The sequence below is a fragment of the Lagenorhynchus albirostris genome, chromosome 2 (genome assembly GCF_949774975.1).
Source record: "Lagenorhynchus albirostris chromosome 2, mLagAlb1.1, whole genome shotgun sequence".
Taxonomy (NCBI): Eukaryota; Metazoa; Chordata; class Mammalia; order Artiodactyla; family Delphinidae; genus Lagenorhynchus; species Lagenorhynchus albirostris.
In genome coordinates this window covers 109,580,347-109,605,099 of record NC_083096.1, presented here as the reverse complement: position 1 = coordinate 109,605,099, position 24,753 = coordinate 109,580,347, and the positions used below count along the sequence as shown (strand labels likewise).

The 24,753-nt window shown below is 40.6% G+C and overlaps 1 long non-coding RNA gene across 2 annotated transcripts; it reads left to right on the top strand.

Moving 5' to 3' along the window:
- Nucleotides 1-66: 66 nt before the first annotated feature.
- On the top strand, nt 67-24,201 carry LOC132516090 (uncharacterized). Of its 2 annotated transcripts, XR_009539252.1 has the most exons (4): nt 67-220; nt 2,477-2,553; nt 20,065-20,208; nt 23,158-24,201. It is a non-coding gene; the product is annotated as an uncharacterized LOC132516090 (long non-coding RNA). The 2 variants fall into 2 exon arrangements; XR_009539253.1 differs by lacking the exons at nt 20,065-20,208; nt 23,158-24,201 and adding an exon at nt 4,189-4,681.
- The last annotated feature ends 552 nt before the right edge of the window (nt 24,202-24,753 follow it).

The following is a 24,753-nucleotide window of genomic DNA, read 5'->3' as shown; positions in this document are numbered from 1 at the left end:
GATTACATCAATTCTCACAACTTGCTGTGAGGATCGGTAATATTATTCCTATTTTACAGGTTAAGAAATTGAGGTTCAAAGAAGACAAGGCCTTACCATAGGTCAGGGGACTTATATATGGAAGGATGGGTCCTGGAGTCAGGGTCTTCCAACAACTGGCCTGCTGATGCTGACACATGCCACCCAACGGCCTCCTGAATGGCTTTCGTGCACATACCTTGTAAGTTGATGCTTAGAGCAGAGTTGTTGTGTCACATCACCTGGGTTCTGATCTTTGTGATTTCTGTGGGAAAATCTCCATTTAAATTGCCATGGACATCCACGCGCTGAATGATCATTTTCTCTTGGGAAAGACATTTCTGAGTTGCTCTAGCCTTCCCCGTGTTACCTGGGGCCTCACTATTTTTGAAATAGTTCACACTCTTACCTTATTTGCGTTATATTACCCCAGGGAAAGGATGAATCTAAGAGTTCCAAAGAACCTTTCTCCTCATATCTGATTATGTTATGTTTACAGACACATCTAGGCATAGGCTTTTTGGATTTTCTACTGCTTTATTTTGATCATCTTGATTTAATCCATGTGAGCTCATTTTCCTCATTAAAGTCATCAAATTAAAGAAGGAAAAGGGACCTTATAGGCTCCTGCTAGATTTTCCTGAGCAACAGGGGTCCATCCAGTCTCTGTCATGCCCTTCTGGTGATGGGGACACACTGTCAGGGGCTGCAGCCCCTAATAACTAGATTCCTTTCATTGTCACATAATTCTTTATGTGGGCTGAGACTTTCAACCTTTATCTTCCACACATTGGTCCTTGTTTTGATCTCTTAAGGAATACAGAGGTCTTGTCCCTTGTTTTCATGTGAGAGATTTTCAAACACACGAGCCAGTCGTCATGTAGGTCTAGAGTTAGATGATTCAGAGCTGTTATGGGCTGAATTCTATGTCCCCAAAGTTCACATCTTTAAGTCCTGACCCCTAACTTCAGAATGTGATTGTGTTTGTAGATGATGTCTTGAAAGAGGCAATAAATTAAAATGAGGTTATTGGGGTAAGCCCTATTCCAATATGGATGGTGTCTTAATAATAAGAAGAAATTAGGACACAGAGACACACAGAAAGAAGACCATGTGAAGACCCAGGGAGAAGATGGCCATCTACAAGCCAAGGAGACAGGCCCCAGAGGAAATCAACCCTGACAACATCTTATCTCAGACTTCTAGCCTCCAGAACTGTGAGAACATAAATGTCTGTGGTTTAAGACACCCAGTTTGTGGTACCTTGCTATGGCAGCCTGAGCAGACTAATACATGAATCAAATATATGCGGGGTTGGAGTCAAGGAGATAGGGAAGATCAACTAAGCAGATGTGCAGGGGGAGAGGGTGAAAGGGCCATGGGATAAAAGCCTTACAGAGTAGGTATTGGGAGAGGGCCTGGGAGCCATACTGTGAGAAAAATCGAGAGAGCACAGTGAAAGAAGACATGGGAAGAAAGAGTTCTTTGCTCCTTTTATACTGGGTTCTAAATTCCTTAACCTTGTGTTCACTTTTGTCAACATTGTCTTTAGTGCTTAAACACTCTCTCCTTTCCTTGTCCCCATGCACCAAATTTAGAAGGTGTGGGTTTTAAATCTGAACATTGGTCATCACAGCATTCAAAGGTAAGGTTAAAGTGTTAATATTAGTGTTGTTGAATTAGGGGGTCAGTCTCAGAAGTTACTTGGGGAATCATTCTAAGAATATATTTCTTTGACACAGATTACGAAATTCAATTTCAGTGTAGATTTATGGTGGGGTACTAAAATACATTGCCAAACAAACAAGCAAATAAATAAACAAACAAAAACCCCAAACTCCACATAATTCCCAGGTGCTTCTGTTGTGCCCACTGTTTGGGATCCACTAATTCAGATGAAAATAAAAATGAATTCCTTCTATATGCCTGGAAATGATGCCAGACCATTGTAGATTTCAAACTTCATGAAAAATTAAAAATGTCCCCCTTTTGAGGGGAATGTTTTATGAATCCAGTAAACATAGCCTAAATTTCCTATTCTTATTACCTTATTACTTTTCAGAATAATGTTGAAAATGATGGTTATCCTGGGAAAACCAGGATATTTGGGGATGTTTATGCTCCTTTTCCCAGCAATGGCTTCCGCTGGCCAGCCGGCACTGTTCTTTTCCCATATTTCAGGATCTCAGCGTGAAAGAAGCTATGAAAGCTTACAACAGTCAATCATACTGACCATCACGTTATTCTTTGTGATTTAGGAGAATGCCCCTGTTTCCTCAAGTGCTCTATCTGCTGAGAATTAGGAACCATTTCTATGTACTAAAGAACTATCGCTCACCAGGAAGTATACTGTTCCTTCTTGTGGAGGAAAACTTATGACATTGAACTTGATAAGAGCCATTATTTTCACAAGCTCAAATAAAACAAGTCTTCTTTGTCTCCCCTCCCACCTCTACAGGTTCAAGTATGTGGAGGAGACCAAACTGAAAAGAAAGCATCGTAGGTTTTAGACTGAAACAAATCAGGGCTAACCAGGTAATCAAATTCTGTATAAAAACAATGAATTGTGCTACTCTGACTTAGATGTTTCAGAGCAACTCCAATGCCTTCTTTATCCATTTCTGGAATTTTTAAAACCACTGTTCCATAGGGCCTTGAGAATAACCGGAATAACTAGACTCTGTTAATTTAGTTCAGTTATTTAGGAATCAGGTATAAGATTAATTAGAACTAATTAGTATTAAGTTCTGAGTAGGTAGGTAGAGCTTACTATACACCATGCTTGAAACATCACAGTGGGAATGTGGTGGGTAGTCTCCGTCTTGAAATTTAGCAGGTCTGCCTGATGGGTACTGACTTGACTGTTTCATCCACTTTAGGGAGGCTGAGAGTACACTCCTCTGCCCCAAGTTATATTTTATCCAAGCGTCATGTCTCTGACATTCTACCTCCGAAGAGTCATTCCTTTGGCTTTCTTTGCTTCCCTTAAAATGAAAATTCTCTTGGTATGTGCAAAACAAAAAATTACTTTCTGCAGGCAAATACATTAAGGTAGTTATTAGCTTTGTTTTCCAGTGACTGAAAGGAACTAGTTGAGCTAGAAGGAACTTGGAAGTTCATCAGTGGGAATGAAAGGAAGGTTTGCTAAGTAGGTGAGGGGAAAGCACAGACAAAGGAGGAAGGGGCCAAGTGACACACATTTTGCCCGCTTGGGAATTTTGAATGGGACTGACTCCGCCCACTCAGTACTGCTTAAAAACAAAACACAACAAACAACATATCTTTGAGAGTGCTTTAATATATTGCATTATTTCAGTAGCTGTGCAGGCCAGGACTTAACAAGGCTAGAGTAAGGAAAGACGGTTAATATTTCAACTATAGTGTGAATTGTAAATCATGACATTGATTTGGGCACAGAGGCTAGATCAGGAATGTTTTTTTTTTTTTTTTTTTGAGGTACGCGGGCCTCTCACTGTTGTGGCCACTCTCGTTGCGGAGCACAGGCTCCGGACGCGCAGGCTCAGCGGCCATGGCTCACGGGCCCAGCCGCTCCGCAGCATGTGGGATCCTCCCGGACCGGGGCACGAACCCGTGTCCCCTGCATTGGCAGGCGGACTCTCAACCACTGCGCCACCAGGGAAGCCCTAGATCAGGAATGTTTGAGGAGCACCCTTCAAAGCTCAAATGCAGAGGGCAGAAAATAGTGTTGGTCTTTAATATCATGTCCCCCTTTTTGAGTAAGTCAGAGCCTGAGTTATGAAGCATTCAAAGGTCATTTTGTTCCCGCATTCAATTTTCTTCTTTCCACTTAGAAGAAACCTTTTAGGCCAAAGGCCACTTGAGGTGGCCCTGGTTCCTCCATGTTTCACTCACTGGCTCCTTGTATCTGCTGGACCTGCATTTCCATTTACCATGTCTCAGGAGGAAAACGATTCTAGTGACCTCGCTGTAGGGAGATGGGAGCCTCAGGCATCTTATCAAACTGCCAGGCTGTTCTACATAAGCAGGGCTCTTGGCTCTGGTGTAGGAAAGCAATGCCATTGTCGGCTAACACTCAAGCATCTTGGCGAACTTGCTAAGTGTGTGGGGAGCCCTAACCACTGTTGTTGGCGGGAAGACCAAGCTATCACTTGTACCTCACTTTCAGAATTCGGCCCTGTTTAAATTAAGCTCTGCAGGTGGAGTCCTGGATTGTGAGAAGGATACAAAGCCTGAGGACACGTTGGCATTTATTCCTCATGCTGCTTCTGAGGACACACAAGAGGGTGTTCCGGCCAAATTAGCCAGTTATTGGTTCCTCGAGTAACTTTGGTTTTGGACACCTGACTTGACTCTGTGAGCGAGCAGGCAGCTGTTTTCCCTGAGTGTGTTTGCCTCTTGGCTTTCCTGTCACTACATGAACGTTCAGCCCACGGATTTCTGTTATCTAATCAGGTGCATCGGTCCGCGGTGGAGATGAGAGGGGAGGAACACCCCTCTGACTCAGATTTTGCACAAACAAAACTCAGCCTTGTTAACAAAGGCAGGGAGGAGTGCCCACGGCTGCTCAGATCAGATCTTCCCCGACAATCTGCGGGGCAGTGCAGATGGGTGGGTTTTTATGGCAAGATAAGCAACTGGAGGGCTCCACTTTGGTATGCTAAATAAAATTAAAATGTCAATATTTACACATGACCTTCAAGGCTCTTACACTCTTGCTTTCTTAGGATTCAGTACAGACTGCGTTTTCTTTAGCCCGTTACCAACAGCTTGGAAATTCAGTTAGAGGACATAACCCAAATGTTCTCCAAATGTTCCTTCCAAATGGTCATCTCGAAAAGTGCTGTTTTAAGGCGTGCAACCTTTCTGCACCAAGAGAGGGCTGTCGCGTTGCTTACCCAACTGCAGGCGAATTATCCGGAGATGAAAACCACTGATGATAAAGATAGTGCCGCCAAGCTGCTTTAATTTGTTGATAACTAAAGCACAAGAGGCCTCTTACAGGCTTCTCGAAGCCTCACTATTGTGTATTGCACATTCAACCCCTGCTTGTGTGCTGACACAAACAAATAAACGCGATCATAATGGTTGAAATGTAGTTAGAAACACAATTGAGAACATCTGTATTGTAAGCAGAAATAAATTAGAAATACTGAAGTGTTTTGTAGCTGTGAAAAAGAAGGAATAAAAAAATAACCCACAGTACCTGGATTAAGCGGTTATAAATAATGTATAAGGCAAAAATCTCATTACCCCCTGTGTAAACTCCCACCCCCCCTCCATGAAATATATTTTATGAATGTAGTAACGCTGTAATAACCAAGGCATTTGTTTTTCCCCACAAACTTTCCATTTCATAACTGGGAGATTGTTTGGATTTACAAGTTCAGGACAAAACATCCCCGGGTTTACTGGTTTGGGTTTCTTCCTCGTGACCTTCAGCTTCAGGACTCTGCACAGCTCTGCGCGCCACTATTTATTAGAATGCTGCTTTCCACACATGAAAGTTTCCCCCAAACATAACCCTATAAAAACAGAGGCGAACACAAATCCCCTCAGCCCTGGAGGAAAAGGCCTTGAAAGTTGCATTGCAGAAGCCATAGGGAGGATGGGAGAAGCTCTCCCTGCCCAGGACCGTGACACCTGTGTGACTCTTGGAGTCCAGGCTGCTGTCAATAGAACCAATCATTTTGCTTATGTGACTATAAGTAAAGGACAGCTGCCAGATTAGTGAGCTTTGTCCAACTGAGCTATGGGGCTGTTACAGGGGTGGCCAGAATTTTCCACTGGGCACCATCCTCAGCATAGCCAGGATCCAGGAGGAACTCCATTCTCTGGGCACCGACTCACCTCTGCAGCCCTTCCCTCTTCAGTTTCTTGGTTCTTTTTTTTTTCTATCATAAACCCGTGGTCAGGCTCTGCAATATCATGGAACGCAGCAGCATGCTCGAGGGTTAAGCGTGACTCTGGAGTCCTGTTGTTTATGAAACCCAGTTCTCCTGGGTCATGCAGGGGGAACCCCCATATCTTTAAGAGATACTAGGGCAGGAGGTAAAGCGGAGGGAGCTGGCTCAATACAACCTTTTATGTAATAGGAGCCGCCCTAAGCCTAATCGGCTCCTACCTCAAATACCTCATGATTCTTTCTGAGCTTTTAATTAGTGAATTAATGTACATCCTATCTGGCTTTCCTGGAGTCCTTGGAATGGTTCCTAAGTGGACCACAGATATCCATAGAGATAACTGCCCGATTCCTAGCCTGACCCCTGATCAGGTGTTGCTCCTGCTAGCATGACTTGTGACCATGTTCTATTTCTGCTTCTCCCACTGGAATAGCCGTGTGGCTAAGTGGCTAAGCAGAATGACCCCGTTAGATCCCCGTCTAGGAGGAAGTCACTCACGGACTCATTTTTGGAGTCACAGTTAGAAACGTGTGATTTCTCCTCATTTGGGTATGCAGCTATGGCAGAATGGGGGAAAATTACTGCGCTATGAGTCGGAAGATTGTTCAGGTGTCTTCTTAAATCTACCTGAGTGACTTTGGATTAGTCCACCTCTGAGCCTCAGTTATCATTGAAAATGTGGGTAATATTACCTCACACTTTTTCCTTCAGTGGGACTTAAATAAGGTCATGCACATAAAGGAGCCTTATATGGTTTAAAGTGTTATTGAATGGTATGGTGTTATTTGTCTTTGTTCAGGCTGCTATAACAAAATACCACAGACCGGGTAGCTTGTAAGCAACAGAAATTCACTTCTTTAAGTTCTGGAGGCTGGAAGTCTGAGATCTGGGGACCAGCATGGTTGGGTGAAGGCTGTCTTCTGGGTTATAGATTTCTCAGCTTATGACTGTGTCCATGCGTGGTGGAAGGGAAGGGAGGATCTTTCAGGAACCTCTTTTATAAGGGCACTAATCTTGTTCACAAGACCTCCACCCTCATGACCTAATCACCTCCCAAGGCCAGCTCCCTGATACCATCAGCTTAGGGGTTAGGATTTCAGCATATGGATTTTTGGGGGACACCAAACATTCAGACCATAACATCTTTATTAAAAGGAAATTTCTATTCTACCTATGTGACAGTGTGGTTTGAGGATCAAATTAAATAAAATATGTGAAAAGGGCTTTGAAAAGTATAAAGCAATGCAAAGCACATCACTGTACTGTGAATGGAGTGACAGAGCCCTGTCAGCTGGATTTCCTCTGGTCATTAGGTCCATGTACACATGTGCCAGAGCAGCACAGTTTTCTAGACAAAAAGAGGGTGCAGAGGCTGGAGACTAAATCTGGTGTTATCGTTATCATTATGTTTCTTATTGTGAGCACCTCAATTAATTGTTTTGAGATCTTTGTCTCATTTTTTTTCTTCTAATATGAAGAAACAACAGTCATCTCCTAATATGGTTGTTGGGAAAACATAATTGAAATGAATTCCAAAAATAGCCTTTAAGGACAAAGTTATGTGAAGGACAGAAATTGTGTGTGAATTCTCTCAGCAATGAATAGGCATATCTCCATATACCCCTAGGATCTCAAGCTGATAATGTAACGACAAGAACCTATTCAATCAGAACAAGGGGATGGTTCTGCTCGTGTGACAATCTAGGTCTCAGAGTCCGGTATGTGGGAGAGGTGGAAAGAGCAGATTGCATTTTCAGGAGAAAGGTTAAGCTTGAATGTTTTGGACAGGAGGTGGTTAGATGCATTCTTAAAAAGTCCTTGAATTTACCTGATGAGTTTTGTGTCCTTGTGATGGTTGTAGCCCATTCCAGGTTAGGAGTAAATTTAGCAACACAAAAGAGGTCATTTACAAATCTCTCCCTCACATGCTCCATTTCGTCTGGTGTCCCTTCTAGTTTTCTCCTCTTCACTAATTTGCAACGTGTGAGACTGCCCTTCTGATCATTGTGAGTTTAAGATTAATCGTATGTGGTTTCCGAAATGTTTTGAAACTTTTATAGGAGAGTTGTGAAAAGGTGGAGGTTTCCAGAAAACCCTTAATAGAAGTTCAGAGATCCATTTATTTATTTATTTGGGCTTTAAAACATTTTAGTTTAAACTAATTTTAGACCTAGAAAATGTTGAAAAAACACTATAAAGTGTTCCTTTATATCCCTCACTCTGCTTCTACTTATGTTAACATTTCTTATCACCATTATACTTATCAAGACTAGGAGATTAAAATTAGCACAATAATATTAACTAAACTACAGGCTTCATTAGAAATTCACAGATTTTCCTACAAATAGCATTTTCTGGTTCCAGGATCCTCTCCAGGACCTCACACTGCATTTCGCCTCCAATCTGTCACAGTTCCTCAGTCCTTCCTTGTCCTTTATGACTGGCTCTGTTTGAAGACCAGTGATCAGTAATTTTGTAAAATATTCTTTAATTTAGCTTTGTCTAATGTTTTCTCATGATTGGGGTAAGATTATGCAGTTTTTGCAAGAATGCCACAGAAATGATATTGTGTCCCTTTTCAGCACATCATATCAAGGGATTCATGATACTGATATATCTTATTATTGGTGATATTTACCTTGATCACTTGGTTAAGGTGGCTCGTGCTGGTTTCGCCATGATAAAATTACTATGTTTCCCTTTGTATTGATAAGTATTTTGAGGCAGGTACTTTGAGTTTATTCAAATTCTCTTTATCCTTCTTGAATTTCTTTTGCATGAAATAGCAGACACCTAAGAAAAGGAGATATACTCTTTGAGGATTTGCTTCTTTTCACTTACTATATGTTGTAGGAAGCACCCCACATCAGTTTTAGATGGTTTGCTCATTCTTTTATACAGTTGCATAGTACTCCATTGTATGGCTATACCAGTTTATTCAAGCACTCTTCCACATATGGGCAATTAAATAGTTTCCAGTGTTTTGCAATTACAGACAATGAGGCTGATTAAATTCAAATGTATGTGCTTTTGCATTGTTGGAGATACGTCCCCTAGAAGTGAGGTTGCTAGGTCAGAAAGAAAATGCATATGCAATTTTGTTAGACATTGCCAAATGTTCCTCCAGAAGGGCTGTACCAGTTTGCATTCCCACCAGGAAAGTTTGGAAGTGCCTGTTTCCCCATACCTCCACCAATAAGCTTAACTAATAGAAAGTATTCCCATATTTAAAATTTTTCACCAATCTGTTAGATGAGAGACATGGATTTGTTTAAGTATGAGTGAGTTTGAGCAGTTTTTCACATGTTCAAAGGCCATTTTAATCTTTGTGTGTGTGTGTGAATTTCTCCTCATTCTTCTATCAGGATTTTTGTCTTTTGTCCCTTAATAATTAAGATTTCTTTATATGTAAGGAATATTAGCCTTTTTTTCTAGTATGTGTTGCAAATATTTTCTTGCTATTTGTCAGCTGTCCTGTGACTTTGTTTATGGTGCTTTTTGTCAGGCAAAAATTTTTAATTTGTATGCAGTCAAATTTATCAATTTTTTTCTTTGGTCTCTGATTTTAAACCATAGTTAGAAAGTCTTTTTCTTCCCAAGATTAAAGAACAGAATAATTTAGCTGTGTTTTCCTTTATACTGTCCTGTTTCAGTTTTTATATTTAGGTCCCTAATCCACTTGGAGTTTATCTACTATATGATGTGAGATATAGATCTATTATAACTTTTCCAAATGACTACCTGCTTGTTTCAGACTATTTATTAAAAAATTCATCTCTACCCCAGTGACTTGAGATGCCACTTTTGTCATATACTAAATTTCCATATGTACTGGGGGCTATTTCTGAACTGTTCTATTCTAGTCTATTTGTCTATTCATGTTCCACACCATTTTAATTATCAAGGCTTTATAGAATGTTTTAATTTCTGGTAAGACTAGTCACCATACACAGTTATTTTTTTTTTTTTTAGTGTTTTTCAACCTACTTTTGCATCTTTTTTTCTTTTTTCCATTTGAACTTTAGTATCAAATTGTCTAACTCCAGAAAATAGCTTGCAGGTGTATTTTACTGGAATTGTAATACATTTATAAATTAGCTTAGGGAGAACTGATATTTTTATAATGCTATAATCCTATTTAAGAAAGGGGATGTCTTTCCATTTGTCCCAGGCTTTATTAGTGTAATTCAGGGGTATTAAAATTTTTTTCCTTTTGTAGGTTTGCCACTTGTTAAATTAGTCATAAGTACATACTGCATTTTGATGCTGTTGTAAATGGGTTTTCTTTACCATTATTTCTCCTATTTATTGTTTGTTTGTATGAAGGGTATCGATTTTTATATGTTAATTTTATATCCCACTACTTCAATAAATTCTTTCATTGTTTGGGTTAGTTTTATTATTGACTCTCTGGAGTTTTCCAGGTATATTATCATATCACCTGCAAATATAGTTTTCCTTCTTATTTAATCATTCTTATGCCTCTATTTGATTTCTCTGGTCTAATTGCATTGGCTAATAGGGCAAATAGTAGTAGAGATCATAGGCATTTGTGTTCCTGATCATAGTGGAAATGGCTCTAGTGTTTCTTCATTAAATATGATACTGACTTTAGAACTATTCATCATTTCAAGAAGTATCTGTCAATTCTTACATACTGGAGTAGTTTTATCATGAATGTGTGTTGAACTTAGTCAAATGCTTTCTCAGCATCTATGGAAAAAGTTATATCATTTTTCTCCTGTAGACATTATTATGTGTATTAGCCTGAATAATGGCCATCAGGTCCTAATCCCTGGAACGTGTAAATGCTACTTTATATGATAAAGTTGTTGCAGATATGATTAAATTAAGGATCTTCAGATGAGGAAATTATCCTACATTATCCAAGTGGGCCCTAAATGCCATCACAAATGTGCTTATAAGAGAGAGGTAGAGTGAGATTAGATACTTATGTAGTGGAGGAGGTGATGTGAAGACGGAGGCAGAGATTAGAGTGATGTGGTCACAGGCTAAGGGATGCTGGTGTCTACCAGAAGCTGGAATAGGCAAGGAACACATTTTCCCAGAAACTGTGGAGGGCACATGGCCCTCCCAACACTGTAATTTCAGACTTCTCACTTCCAGAACTATGAGAAAGTAAATTCCTGTTGTTGTCAGCCACCACATTTGTGGTAATTTGTTATAGTGACCATAGAAAACTGTTGCAGATTTTGATACTGGGAAGTGATGTGCTGTTGTACCAAATACCTAAAAATGTAGAAGTGGTGTTGAAATGTTAGTGAGTGTTGTTGTTCTGTAGTTTTCTTTCTTTGTATTGTCTTTATCTGTTTAAGTATAAGTATTATATTTGCATGCTAAAAAGGATTAAAAAGTTTTCTTTGATTTTCAATGTTGTATAGTAATTTATAAAGCATTAGGACTACCTAGTGTTTAAAGGTTTGGTATAATTTCCCTGTAAAATTATCTGTGCTAGTTGATTTTTTTTTTGTGTGGGGGAGTTCCTTAGTACATTTCTTTATTTCTTATATGGAAATTCATATATTTAAACTTTCTAACTCTAATGAGGTCAATATGTATTTCTCTAGAAGTTATCCATTTTGTTTGGGTTTTTCAATTTATTTGCATAGAGGTCTGCAACTCAGTCTCTTTTGATTAATTTTTTTTTTCATTTCAATGGTTGTTATTTTCATTTCTTTTTTCTTTTGTATATTTTCCCTATCTAGTGGTTTACTTATTTTGTTAAATTTTTCCCCAAATCAGGATTTTGATTCTTTAAAATTCACTTAATGCCCACATGGCAATGTAAGCATATCCACTTCTCTTTCCCTTCTCCTATTTTTTATTGCATTATTTCTACTGTGTGAAATAGTAGAAATAGTGCAATAAGAGAACTACTTTCAACAGCTGTTAGTCTTTCACCCTCATCCCAGCCTTTGTATTAGTGTTATATGTACATTTATATATTTTAAAATGTTCCCTATCAGTCCTTTTGTTGAAGGACTGATATGATTTTGTTGGATGCAGCTCATTCTTTCATAGAGTCTTTAAGAACAATCTATGGATACAGAATTCCATAAGTTCTTGTATACTGAAATTTGATATTTGAAGGACAGCTTGACTGCATATGAAATCCTTTGTTCACAATTTCTTTCCTTAAACTTAAAAAAAATAGTACTCCACTGTTGCCTTCTTTGTATGTCGGTCTTGATGCCAAACTCTCTTGACATTATTAATTTTGCAAAAAAAAGTTTTGAAAACAGTATTTGTTCTTTTTGTCCAGAGGTCTTGAAGATCTTATCTTTGTCTTTGAAATCTAACAGTTTTATAGGCATATGTTTCAGTTTTGATCATTCTTGGTTAATTTTCTCAGATACCTACTAAACCTTTTCAACCAAGATTCACGCCTTTTCCTCTTTCTGGAAAAATTTTTTGGATTATAATTTTAAAGACTAGTTGCATTTCATTTGTTTTCTTTTTCTTCTTTATGATTCCAGTAGTACAAATATTATTCCTTCTTTAACTGTCTTCTATTTCCACTATTTTTCTCTGATCCTCTTTGTATCTTCCTTTGTGTCATTTCATTCTCTTGGTTGTTTCCCTGTCTTTCTTCAATGTCCCTTATTAAATTTTAATTTGAATCTATTTCCTCTTGGACACTGTAATTTCCTCTTTATTTATGAGATAATATCATCTTTTTATCTTCCATTTCTTTCCTGAGTTCAATCAACTATTTTTTCATTCCTACCTTTTTTGTCCATTTCTGTTCTCAGTGTTTGAATTTATAATTTAAAGTGTTTTTTTCATATCCTTAAATCCTTGTTATGATATATTTAATTTGATTTGGAATGTAAACGTAAAGTTTCCTTCTGCTTCATGTTTTATTTTTGTTTTGCTTTTTGTCTTTTTTTTTTTGGAAGAGGGTGGTTGGATTTTTCTCAGTTGATTTGTGTGTAAATTCATTCTGCAATAGTCCTTTTTGGATTTTATTGTCCTGATTTTACTTTTTGTGATACTGGAATGCTTTACATGGTCCTGGTTAAAAGGCACTCTTCACTGTTGATCTATTAAAGTTCAAATACTTTAGCAGGTTTTGTTTGTTTTGGTGGTGGAGGAGGATTTTGAGTCCACTAATTTTGTTGATGTATTTTTTCTTGCAGGACGCTACCTTTTTCTTCATTTCTGCCTTACTACCTAATTGCTAAAGGACTCTTTTTCCTTCCTTTTTTTTTTCTTTCCTCTTTTATTTTTTCTCTTCTAGAAGCTATGTGTTTGAAAGACTGTTCTTTTAAATCATACTTGCTCATTTAAACTGTGTCTCCCACCTTAAATTGTGTGTCTGGTTCTAAAGGAGTTGCCTACCCTTTCAAAGGCACAAACTTTGAAATCTCCTTTAGGATGTTCAGTTCTGTTTAATCTTCCTAGTATCCTCTCCAACTTTTCTTAAGGTCCCATTGCCTGTGTCCTTCTTCTGTATTCCTAGCAGTTTTTATTGGTCTGTCTTTGCTTGCAGCAAAGCTCTGTGGTAGGAGTTGGGAGGGGCAGAAGGGCATAGAATTTGTTTCTGTTTCTCTTTTTACTCACTATATGTATGTGTGTGTGTGTATATATATATATATATATATATATATATTTCGGGGTTTTTTTAGCATTCTTGGCATTGTCTTAAGCTAATATTGAGAATATGGTTTTGCACAGAGATTTCATAGTTCCAAAGTTACTGTGTACTGTTCCATGGAGGAATGGGGGTTGGGAAGTTACTTACTATACACCTGTCATTGTTTTAGCCACATAAAAGTCCTCAAAGGATGCATGTTTGCATGGTAAAAGAGCAATCTCATCCCTGCCAGTGGTTTTGCTAACCACCTGTACAGCTGATGGTTCCCATATTTAGATTTTGAATCCAGACTTTTTCTAAGCTTTGGATCCACATACCCAACTATAATCACACAACCTCAAGTTCATCAAGGTCAAAACTCAACAATCTCCTTCCCCAGGAAGCATGATCTCCTCTCTCCCCTCACACACATTCTGTTTCTTGTTGAAAGGTAGCATTCTCCACTGGGAGACTCAAGCTAGAAAATTGAGAGTCATCTAGAGACATCTATCTCCCTTGTCCACACCTCCAACTGATACTTAATAAATGGCTATTGGATGAAAGTCCTCGAAGAGGATGAAAGATCTTGTTAGTGGTGGGAATAACAGTACAGAACACTTATAATTTAATAAGGAGTTCATAGGAATGATAAACTTCTTATTGGAGTCCAAGATCTTGGAGGCAGGGACAATGTCTTTTCATTTGATAATCTTTCACAGTAGCTGACAGAAAGCTTAAAAAAAGGTCATTAGGGATATTTTAAATAAATGAATAATAAAATGAATAAATGACTATGATACCACCTGTGATTAAGCACATACCTCCTAATATAAAGAAAAATTCTTCAAAAATATCCCTAAACTTAAGCAAGTCAACTCAAATTCCTACAAGCATTAGGAATGTTACAAAAATGAATGACATGGCCACTTTGACACTGGCAAACTGGGACTCTTAAGTCAGGCTTCTTACCCATATTTTTGTGTGTGTCATGAACCCCTTTGGAATATGGTGAAACTTATGGACCCTTCTCAGAATAATGTTTTAAAACGCATAACATAAAATGCATAGAATTACAAAGGAAACCAATTACATAGAAATATAATTATCAAAGTATTAAAAAACGCACAAATGTATGAGATAGTAATATACGTGCTTCTTTATTAATGCATTAAATAACAAGTTCTAGCAGCCAAACTAATAACTACCATATTTTCATGTAGTGGTAAATATACGCAATTTTTCAAAATATCTACAACAACTGTGATGTGATATGAAAACACCCATGATTTCCATTGGTGACGCAGTGAAGGCATGCTTGCCAATACCACAGTAGTTTCTTGCCTGTATTCATAATTGAATAAAATGATAAATTTCAGTTAGAAATTAATAAAAATAAAGATGCAATTTTTTTCCCATCCAAGTTCATGGCCATCTGAATTCTACTATGCACACAGCTGTATCCATGAACTCCAGGTTAAGAACCCCTGGTTTAGAAGGTGCCACTGCTATCAGATCTACCTGACTCTAGCCAGGCAGAACAGTGGCCTTAGGGGCCTCAGTTTTTTGTGACCTCTGACCTAAACCCTTATGCAAATGTGGATCCATCATTTTACAGTCCCTCTATAAGAGTTGCCCTTATGGGGAAAAAAATAGATTGGAATATGACAGCTGAATTTTCTTGACAGGCAGAAAAGTCTGTTTTGCCCAAGACAAAATGGATTCATATTTTACAAGATTAAGATGCTATCCATTGGCCATTCTCTGCAGACCCCAATCTAAAGGCCCTCTCAGAAGCCAGAGGGGTCATGACAGAGGAGGGTGTGGAAGGAGACGGAAGAGGGCTGGAACCTGGAAAACAAATTCTACAACTTGTAGATAATAAACAAAAAGGGTAGGAACTTCCCACTAGCTGATAGAAAGAAAATGTCACAAACATGAAAACATAATAAAGCTGGCTTTGAGTCCTTGGTGCCTTCCCTTCGTGATTAATGATTGGTCTCAAATAGGATGGGTAAGGGAAAGTGAAGTTCCTCTTGAAGTAGCTTTAAAAATGCCACAGCTTAAAAAAATTATTGTAACATCAATTTAAGAAAAAAAAAAAACTCTGCTAAAATGTAAAGGTCAAGAAAGATTTGGGTGTTTTTAAATGCTGTCTAGAAGAAATTCATATAAAGGTTACGATGTCATGTAGTTTCAGTGTTATAGGCACAGAAGGGGGGTCCTGGACAAAAGCAGTACTACCTGGGGGCCTTCGGTGACTATGACCCGTGCCGACAGTGGGAAGCACGCAGCTGTTGGATCACAGTGTGTCACTGTGTCCGTGGGGAAAGCCAGGCACTGCTCTCTCAGAGCCTTTAAAGCCGTGGGAACATTTCACTTCCAAAGCTCTCTTTTGACTACAGGCAGGCCTTAAGATGATCTGCCCTCGTCCTCCCAACAGCATCACTCAAAGCAGCACTTAAAGCCCCCCAAGGGAGGGAACTCTGAGCTCCTGCTGCCCCTCTTGCCTTATTTCACTCTGCGTGGAACTACTCAGTCCTTCAGAGGAAGTTTCAACAGACAGAACCAGGCCTGGTCTGTAGGTTTAAGGCATATGGGGGAATCTCCTGACCTTCACAAAGAAGGGGCCCTGTGAGCATGGTGGAGGTTTCCATGACCTCACACCTCAGTGGTCTGGGAATAGGTGTCCCTTTGGTCTCAGGTTTTCTAGTCACAGGCTACCAGACACTTAAGGGACGTCTCCTGGCCACGGCGATCCTGGCCACGGCGGTCCTCCCCGGGAATGCAGCCTGGAGCACCTGCACAACAGTGCATCCGAACAGGACTACCCCTCGGGGATTCGGGGGTCCCCTGGTCACGGAAGAGCAGTGGTTCTCCACCAGTCCCCACAAACATGACCCCCACACCACCTGGACGAGATCCAATTGCTCCTCTCAACGTGGCCTCTGGAGAGGCAGCCTTGTATCACCCGGGAGCCTGTCAGAAATACAGAATCTCAGGCCTCACCTCAGACTTATTGAACCAGACTTTGCATGTTAATGAAATGTCCCCATGACATGTGTTCCCATGAAAGTCTAAGATGCTCTGCTTGCTCAAGACATACGTCTGCATGAGTAAGCATGTGCACATGAGCAGGCACACACAGCGGCCAGCTCTGCCCTGGGGAACCTCTGCTGAGTGATAAGGGTAGGGCTTAGCCCTCAGAAACAAAGGATGGAAAGGACCATTGTAGAGAGTTCGCATCTGTCTTGCCAACACCTATTAAAAGATCAAGAGCTGGACACTGTGCACTTGCTGTGCGTATTTATCTTAGTGAGCTTTACTCGGATGATGTGGGCCCTTGGAAGAGCAAGTTAAGTCATTTGACCCTTCACACCGCCTCACCCTGAAAGGTCCTTTGTGACATTAGCTGATCTTTTGTGGCAGGGCCGGACTTCCAGATAGGGGGCTAGATCTTTGCAAAACATAACTTGCAGGGCATCAGGAAGCGACTCTCAAAATGCAATCTGAGTGTCTTGTTAATTGAGTCTGGAATCCGCCATCAAAGAGCCAATCACTTGAGTTAACTGAGAGTTTCTTGTTAAATATGTAAGCCTCACCGTTGCTGCTCAGGCCACTTCCCCTGGAGTGGGCAAAATACTTCTCCTCTAGTGTCTGTCTCAAACTCTCTCCCAAAACTACCTTAATTTCCCTGACACTTCTACTTATTACTGTTGCTTCTTATTTCTGATTTTACTAATTTTATATTCCATTCATTTAGCACTGAAAATGTACTCTTTTGCTGTTTCATATAGCCTCTCCTTCCAACTAGCTTTTTAAGCCCACCAAGAGCACATATGTATCCTATTTCTTGTAGGCCAGCCCCAGCCTGGGCAGTATATCCAGGAGGGGGTCTAATAAACTTAAAAAAAATTAAAGTATCATCATCAGCTATTAATGCTTCTGTATGCCAATGCTTTCCAGATGCCGGACATTCACACACGTCAGCTCACATGATCCTTACAATTACCCCTGGGATCCCCATGGTAAGAGGAAGAGACTGAGGCTCGGAGGCCACAGGGGACTTTGCAAAGTCACATGGCTAGTGCACAGCCAGGCCAGATCTGAACTCAGATTTATCTGCAATGTGTGTTCCCTCTTCATTAGTCCTGTTGTGGGAACAAGGTTGCCTTTTGCTGCCTGCTGAGAGCCAATCATATAAGAGCTCTGGGACGTGAAGACCGGCTGGTTAGAGAGATGTAAGACAAGGTCCCCATGAGCAGTCGTTGTATTCAATATGATCCTGGGAAAGTTGTTTCTTTTTCTGTATCCAAGAGTCTCCTTCTCTAGGGGTGTTTATCTTTAACTCAGTGGGTCACTGAAAAGTTCAACAGTCAGTAAGTGTCAAGGAAGGGAAAGGGCACTGGATGTGAGAGCCGACCTCAGGGACAGGCTCTGGGAGTTGGGGTCCTTCGACACTCTTGAGGAGAGTGGTTCTGTGTACAGACACCCCAGTTGCAGAGTCTTGCTTTTCCTCCCACTCCTTGCTTCCGATTTCTTAAAGGAGTGACAGTAGATCTTCTCCAGAGTGGCCTTCATACTGTGAACGAGCCTGCAAAGGTCCATCTCCCACCTTATTACATCAGAAAGAGCAGATCTATTCTTCACACCCAGGGCATGGAAGCCAGAAATTGCCCATTTATGAACCTACTCACAGGGAAACAATTCCTGCTGAAGGGGCTTGGGTTACTTCATTGACATTTACCACAAAAACCTTTGCTTTTGCACATATCCAAAAACCAAAACAAAACCAAAACCAAATGCCCACAATACCCTGGGTTCAGGAAGAAGTGGACATAATGTGATTCTTCCCAATCAAGAGTCAGTGAGGGATTTTAATTCCTGAACACAATTATGATGATGGCTGTGACCTCCATGGAGTCATGGACTTTTGCTACTCTTCCAGGGAGCTGGATTTCCATATTTAGAAAGGAAAGGACGTGAAATAAGGAATCTTGTGTAGCTACAGAAAATTCTTTCCTAAATATGTACTGCTTTTCCAACTAAATGATTCAGCCTAGTATCAAAACATTCTACCGTATGATCTAGCAATCCCACTCCTGGGCATATATCTGGAGAAAACCATAATTTGAAAAGATACATGCACCCCAATGTTCATAGCAGCACTATTTACAATAGCCAAGACATGGAAGCAACCTAAATGTCCATTGACAGAGGAATGGATAAAGAAGATGTGGTACATATACACAATGGAATATTACTTAGCCATAAAGAGAATGAAATAATCCCATGTGCAGAAACATGGATGGACCTAGAGATTATCATACTAAGTGAAATAAGTCAGAGAGACAAATATCATATGATATCACTTACATGTGGAATCTAAAAAAGAAAATGTTACAAATGAACTCATTTACAAAACAGAAACAGATTCAGACTTCAAGAACAAACTTGTGCTTACCAAAGGGGAAAGACTGGGGGGAGGGATAAATTAGGAGTTTGGGATTAACATATACATACTACTGTACATAAAATAGATAAGCAAGAAGGACCTACTGTATAGCACAGGGAACTATACTCAATATTCTGTAATAACCTATATAGGAAAAGAATCTGAAAAAGAGTGGATATATGTGTATATATTACTGAATCACTTTGCTGTACACCTGAAACTAACAGAACATTGTAAATCAACTATACTCCAATATAAAATAAAAAATTAAATTTAACTAAAAAAATAGTTTTACAGTTACATAATTCACCAGCCCAGTTAAGACAAATGTTAAGTAAAAGGGAACAAAGTTAAGGTGTCCAAGGTTTCTATCAGAGCAGCTCCTGCTACACGTGTCCTCTTTGAGCTGCCATCATGACTAAGATTCTCACATTTGAACAGTTCTTACCATTAGACCAATTTATTTGGGTTAATCCATTGTCTCTGGCTGGAAGGAACCTATTAAAAGTACAGGTTACTTGGGCCTAGTAACACAATTCCCACAATCATCGTTATTCTAGCTGCATGAATTACTTTATCAGATTAATTAGCTGTCACCTATCAGACAATATGGCTCTGAGGAAATAAGGCATATTTTAACGGACATCACTGTCTGAAATATGAAACATTATATGGAGCCCTATGGTGGGGGTCTGGGAGGGTAGAAGACAGAGAAAGACACTGATTAAGAAGGGGGAGCAGAGGAGAGATAAGTCAGGAGAAGATCAAAATCACACTTCTATCCCCTTTGCAATTTGGCCTCTGATTCATGAAGTTTTGTTTTCTGATGAAATGTTTCTAATGTAAAGTGACTAATATAATCTCTTCTTCATACACGCCTCCAAAAAATAAGTCCTACTTGTATCAAAATTAAAAGTGAAATGATTCTCCTGATCCTTTCTGGCAATGTTAACCCATATCTGCTTCTCCCCTCCTTCCTGGGCACCCAGCTAAGCAGCATTTCCCAGCCCTGTGTGTCTAGATAGGGATCACGTGACTAAGGACTAGAGACCAGGATGTGGGTGACCATAGAACATGTCACATGGACTTCTAGCCTCTCTCCCTCCTCCCTTAAGTGGCTGAAAACCAACAACTGGAAGACACAAGAGAGATGGAGGAAGCCCTTTGGCAGTAGATGGCTGGGTCCCCGAGTCACCACCTGAAGAAGGACAACCCAGGAGTGTGTCTGACCAGGAAACCCCACTTTGGACTTGCCATTGGTGAGAAACAAAACTTGATTGTGCTAAGACGTTGAGATCTGGGTGTCCTTTTATTATGTCACAGTGTATCAAGTGTATCATTTACCCCAACTGCTATAACTTACCATCTTTATTAGTATTTGTCATCACTAGACTACAGGATACTTAATAGACTGAGCAAAACAGGACTTTTAAAATGATTTTTAAAAAAGAATATTGCATGTATTAGTAGCTCTAGTTTGCTAAAGACTTTCTATCAGTCATGTTAAGTGCTTTGGATTCTTATTTAATTCAACAACAATCTTTTGAGGCAGATTTATTATCCCCATTTTACAGATGGGGAAATGGACTTTGAAAGTCTATTAAAGAACTTGCTTTAGGTCAGAACACTAATGAGTGGCAGTGTTGTGATGGTGATCCAAGTCATTCAGTGTTTGCACTGAGCTCTTTACCAGTATGTGATTATATTCTTAAAGTTACTGGGGGAAACAGGATCAGACCTCAGAAAGACACAGCAAGGTCACACCATGAACTGAGGAGAAGTCCTGGCCTTAAAGAGGAAAACAATTATCATATCTCTCTGCCCACAAAATCGTTGAGAGAACATTTCCTTTATCTCCATTCCACGCCTCAAAAATACTGAATTGATTTTCTGTGATTTCCCTTTTCTGCCCTCCATTGAAAGCCTTGATTATGCCCCAGTTTTCTGCAAAGAGAAAATTTTTGCTGCTGAGTTATAAATTCTGCAGGTTCTAACTAGGTTTCAATCGTGAGACTTTTATTCCTCCATTAATACGGGCGTGTCACTCCCATCAGGGGAACGCTTTTCTTAGAGGAAACAACATTCTGCTTCTATAGCGGCAAAACGAAAAAGAGGGATGCGATGTGTGATAGAAGCCTGTACCCTGACGGGAGAGGAAAAAAAAGAACGATGCTAAGTAGATGTCACTTATTGGCTGTTCTTGTGGATAGGGAATGTTGAATTTCAAGTTTTCTATTTTAAGCAGAGAAAGCAGACTTGTGCCTGACTGATCCCTATCGTGATTGTTACCATTCAAATTCAATAAGAGAATGCATGTGGAAGGGGCTGTGTAAATGTATGGGGCACCACACGTGGAAGATATTAAGGTTTCAGCCTTTATTAATAGAAGATCTGCATATGTGCTATTGTAGATGGTCCCCCAGGACTCCACAGCCTAATCAGATGGTGGAAGGCAGAAGTACATGGTGGTTTAAAACACAAACTATGCAGATTCTTGGGTTAAATCTGACAGTGCTGCCCTGTCTAGCTGTACAATGGTTTGGTCAGTTATTTAACTTTCCAAGTTCCAGATTCCTCCTGTTTAAAATGGGGATAATGCTATTGCCCTCATTGTGTTTGGAGAATGGCACAGGATAATACACTCATTAATTGTCACTTTTTTTTTTTTTTTTTTTTTTTTTTTTGCGGTACGCGGGCCTCTCACTGTTGTGGCCTCTCCCGTTGCGGAGCACAGGTTCCGGACGCGCAGGCTCAGCCGCCGTGGCTCACGGGCCCAGTCGCTCCGCGGCATGTGGGATCTTCCCGGACCGGGGCACGAACCCGTGTCCCCTGCATCTGCAGGCGGACTCTCAACCACTGCGCCACCAGGGAAGCCCAATTGTCACTTGTTTTGAAGAGGATGATAATCATGTTGACTCCTAAAAAAGACAAAAGAGAGAGAGGCTGGTCAATAACAAGAGCATATTTACTTATCGAATTTTCTTATGTAAGTTAGCATCCATTTCATGGATTGGAAGGATAAAAGCAAAATCAGACTAAAAGAAATCCTAGAGAGATTTGGCCAGGCAATGACACAGACAGCTGGTAGATATGGCTCCCTGCAGGAGTTGGGACTTGAATGGCGGGATGGTAGAAGGAAGCCACAAGTGAATCCAGTAATTTTTCCATGAGACTCATTGTAATTTAAGCTCTGGTCCAGGTCTCAGTAAGCACCTGCTCATCAGAGAGGGAGTGAGATTTCCACAGAACACAACTGGAAGCAGAAGTGGGCTTATAGGGGAAGACAGGGCTCTGTATAGGCAGAGAGAAAGAGAGACAGACAGCTCTGAGAATAGTCTTATAAGATCAGTTGTGGATTTAGAGAGGGACTGGACCACGCTTGGCTTTGTCCTATAGGCCAATCCTTCATGTTCCAGTCACTCCCATAGTACATCCTATGGGAGGGACCGTTCATAGTTATTAGAAGTCAGAAAACAAAGTTTCCAGGTTGTTTATTCTGGAATTAGTCTTATCCTTTCAATATTCTACAAGTTTCCCACCAGCCTTCTGAAGAATATCACTCCTCTGTGGAATAGAATGCTCTTCTCTGAACCAAAAGTAAGATGTTTGTTTTGGAAGCAACATAGATTCAAATAGCAATAACAATTCTTTGCGGAAAAGAAAAGCATCTTTATATTTATTCGGGTAAACAGAAAAATAGCGCAATTGAAATGATTTTCCACCTGCCAAACAAAACGGTTGCCTTTTGTAAGCCGTGTTCCGTATACAAGGGGGGTGGAAGCACAACACTGCACAGGGGGAATGGTGATGGATTCAGCTATCGAGGCCGCCGTGCCTGTCGATGGGGGTTCACCTGGATCTATTATATCTCACCTCAGTCGAAGACAGTCATCCTGCATGTACCGGACTGAAGGTTCTGCTCTTTTGCAAAAGGTGTCAGTTCTCTTCTCAAATGGCTGTGTTTTCCCTGGGAGTTAATTTGTGGGGATTCATGCCAGTTGAATTGGGCCTCAAGTTGAAGTAAAACTTCAGAGAAGCTGTCATGTAGCCCAGGTTAAACCAGAAATATTTACTGCGCTTCCTTCTGTAGTCAGATAATTCTTGTCCCAGCCAGGGGGTTGGGATTTTCCACTGCCAGGTGTGCTTCTACCTTGGAAGGCTGGTAGCAAGGACATGCAGACTTATTTTTCTTCCCTGGTTCTCTTTAGAGATCTGGCTAAGCTGACCCACCAGTGTCCCCCAGGATCAAGGAGGCAGAACTTGGAAGGACATGAAGGTTGCCTTTGACACCCTCACGGTTGTACTATTTTCACTCTTCTGAATTCTTATGGCTTCTCTTCTCAGACCTACCCAGGGGCTTCTGGCTCTCTCGTGGCTCCCTGAATCCTCTGCTATGACAGTAAGCTTAGGTCCACCTTAATTAAAAAAAAAAAAGTAGCAATAATGACAATCACAGCGACTGACATTGGCTCTTTCTCATGTGCCTGATGTTATGCTAAGAATCACATTCACGTTATCCTCCATGACTTTCCTCAGCAGCTGTATGAAGCGGCTCTGTGTGTGACAGACACCGTTGGTGCCCATCTCCATCTCCTTGCTCCACCCCAGGAAGCCTCCTGTGGGCAGTCTGGTCTCCTGCGTGATGGCGGTGTCTCTCTGCCTGACATGTGCTCTGGCCTCATGGGAAGATCCTCAGCCTAGTTGGGGGCTAAGCGGGAAGTACCCATGAATCCTTGGCCCAGGAACAACCCTCAACCTTGGAAGAATGGGAATTCCTGTATAAATCCCCCCAGGTTCCTTTCCCTTTGTTGGGACAATTCTGAAGCAAGTTCCCACAGTGTCCCAAAGGGTCCTCACAGGGGTTGAAAGAAGTGACCACAGTGGGAACCCCTCACTGAAGCCACTTGGACTGATTTTCCCCCCCTCCCATCTCACTTCTCCAGTGGTCCCAGGGATTACCACCCAAACTTGCTCCCCATTCTTGACTCAAGATTTGCCCTTGGGGGAATCCAAACTGAGATCACACATGATTGTTCTTACATAACACAGGAGAAGTGGAGGCTTAGCGAGGCTGAACTGCCTGCTGTTGTATAGCTGGTGGATGACCAGGCAAGACTCGAACCAGGATTATTATTATTCTCTCCCTGCCTTATTCTGCTTCCATCAGAAATAGTCTGGACCAATTGTTCTAGTTAAATGATTGAATTAATTAATATATAGCTTCTTTGCAAAAAGGACTTGAGTTTGCAGAGCATAACTGATAACTCCTTCCTTCCATCAAAACGTATTTTGCCTGGCTCCTAGCTCTATTGAGAGTCAGGATTCAGCTAACAATATAATTAAAGATAAATTTCATAAATTAATTACTGTTGCAATGCTATTGTCTGAGAGTGGCTAAACGTACTGTAGTGTGCCTCTAGAGATATTGACACTTTACACGGGGGTTTTGAGATTGCAATGCAATAACATAGAGAAAGGACTCTGTGTGGAATTTTCAACATCTACTGGTCAAGGAGACCTTTTCTCCATGCCCTGAGATGGGGCATTTCCTGAACCTCTTATTTCATACCTCTATCCATCTGCTCACTCTGCTCTATCTAATCACCGATACTCTATCTAATCATCAAGATTCCTCCTGAACTGGAAGGCAGATTTTAGTCCTTCCTGTGTGTTAGCCTGGTTCCTTCTGAGGGACAAAAACATGCAGCCTTCCCTTCTTTAACTCCCTGTCTCACCAGGGGACACAGAAGACCTGTTTACCTGCCTTGGTTTCGCAGCCTGGAAAAGAAAGACAACACCTGTTC